Source organism: Sinocyclocheilus rhinocerous, unplaced genomic scaffold, assembly GCF_001515625.1.
Source record: "Sinocyclocheilus rhinocerous isolate Xijiao unplaced genomic scaffold, SAMN03320098_v1.1 scaffold1015, whole genome shotgun sequence".
NCBI lineage: Eukaryota > Metazoa > Chordata > Actinopteri > Cypriniformes > Cyprinidae > Sinocyclocheilus > Sinocyclocheilus rhinocerous.
The window spans coordinates 180,380-182,676 of NW_015644379.1; the positions used below are offsets into that span (position 1 = coordinate 180,380).

Consider the following 2,297-nt stretch of genomic DNA (forward strand, 5'->3'; position numbering starts at 1 on the left):
TTATTTTTGTCAGTCGTGGGGCGGGGCTTGCTGTTTTAATTGTAACCTCAAATGTCATTGGTTATTTCTCTTTTACGGAAGTCAGTATTGGACGCCTGTTATAAGATGATTTATAATTCTCTTGACTTAAGACATGGCATCAGTGGACCAGATACATGTGAGTTATCGTTTCATTTGCTTGTTTTATTCATTTATTTTGTCTTTATTTAATGTAATTTAATGCATTATTCATAGAGTAGATCTTTTTCAGATACTTTATTAATAGGAAGTCTTCCGTTTACTAGTGATTGCAGTCTTGTGATGATAAGAGATACACATATGAACCCTTTTTAAAGACTGTAATGATGCACACACACACACACACACACACAAACAGGTCTGGCAGTAATGAGGCTTGGGTGTGGCTAGAGAAATTTAACTCAGCTTTCTAAAATAATGTGGTTAATCACAGTTCTATGGCGGCAATCCTATGCCATTAATAACCGAGCGGCGAGCGCACCACTGATGCTGGGATGATGTCCTCTGCATGATCATTCCCCACATCCTCGTGCTCGATCTTTCCTCACCTGCTCGCGCGAACACTTTTATTTTTGTCAGTCGTGGGGCGGGGCTTGCTGTTTTAATTGTAACCTCAAATGTCATTGGTTATTCCTCTTTTACGGAAGTCAGTGACTTAAGACATGGCATCAGTGGACCAGATACATGTGAGTTATCGTTTCATTTGCTTGTTTTATTTATTTATTTTGTCTTTATTTAATGTAATTTAATGCATTGTTCATAGAGTAGATCTTTTTCAGATACTTTATTAATAGGAAGTCTTCCGTTTACTAGTGATTGCAGTCTTGTGATGATAAGAGATACACATATGAACCCTTTTTAAAGACTGTAATGATGCACGCACACACACACACATGCATACATAGGCTATATATAAAGCTATAGGAATTACAGTAAAGTTTTCAAAATGTGTTTTATCTTTAATCTTGTAAATAGATACATCGTAATATTTGAAGGTTTGTTTAGTCTGTGTTCCTATAAAACACAGGTTTCACCATGTATGCATTTGATTTACAGTGTTACTAGTCATCTGCTATCAAAATCAGTCCATTCACGATGATGTATATGAAAATTGATTCCTGTTTATTGAAAAGAAGCTTGTAATACATTCTGTTCCAATGTATTTATTTATGTTCTTTTTGTTGCATTATTCTTTTTTCCTTTGTATTTGCAGGTTGTGTACTTGAATGCAGCAAATAACAACTGCCCAGTTCAGGAAAGTAAAAGCATTTGAATTTTATTTCTGGAACTTTTCTGGTTCATGTTTTCTTCAAGAGGCACTGACCAAGGAAGTTTCATATGCGGTAAACGTGTCCATAATTAAACGTAAAGTACAGTTGTCTGAAATTTCATTTAGGCCTAAATTTAGTAACTTAAGTAATCTGTTGGTAGCTTTTCAATGTTACTTTTAAGTTAAAAATATCTTTTATTTATATCTTTATATTTATTAATAAATAACTGATCTGTTTTTAAACCTACATTTATTTCAATTTTTACTGTTTCTATAGGATTTAATACATTTGGTTTGATGTCAGAATCATGGTGACCAACAAGTACTAGACATGCTACACTCGCTGGAAGCATAACGATTGCTTGACATATCAGTGGTCGAGGTCCTTTTCAGTGTGCACTTCACTTTTCTCCCAAGAATTCAGGCAGACTTGGACACATTTGCAGAAGCCTGGAATCATCCACTCTCCTCAGAAGGCAATCAAAGTTCAGAGCATCTGTGGCACATTGGACTGATAGACACAAAATTTACCAATCCGAGAGATATTGAGGTATGGAGACCCTGCTTTCTTTACTCTGTCTCCACACTGCTGTTTATGCATTAGTCTAAGTGGATTTTTAACTATGTATTTCACTGCTAAATCATTAGGAAATTGAAGAGCCAGATCTAGAAGGTGACATAGAAGCTTCTTACGATGCCTGTGAAGATTTCAGAGCTATTGTTCAAGAATTTGAATCACTTTTGAGTTTGGATGGGTTGAGGGCACTCAAACACCTTCTGAATTCAACTGGTCCTAATATCCCTGTTAAAGAACTGTATTTACTTTGTCAGTTTTTTTTTTTTTTTCAACAAATATGGGGTAAATAAAAAAAAATCACTGCTATGGCCCAGTCTAGATATGGCTCTTTGATGTCCTGAAGATTTAGCAGTTAAATACATCATTAAAATCTACTTAGATTAATTCATAAACAGCAGTGTGGTGACAGGGTAACTAAAACAGGGTCACCAT

At 35.2% G+C, this 2,297-nt stretch overlaps 1 protein-coding gene and 1 long non-coding RNA gene across 2 annotated transcripts in view; both read left to right on the forward strand.

Moving 5' to 3' along the window:
- The window catches only part of col25a1 (collagen type XXV alpha 1 chain), a 345,048-nt gene that overhangs the window by 66,833 nt on the left and 275,918 nt on the right, over positions 1–2,297 (forward strand). The gene's annotated exons all lie outside the window — the stretch shown is intronic.
- Positions 99–1,297, forward strand: LOC107758276 (uncharacterized). The gene is made up of 2 exons (XR_001642008.1): positions 99–157; positions 1,232–1,297. It is a non-coding gene; the product is annotated as an uncharacterized LOC107758276 (long non-coding RNA).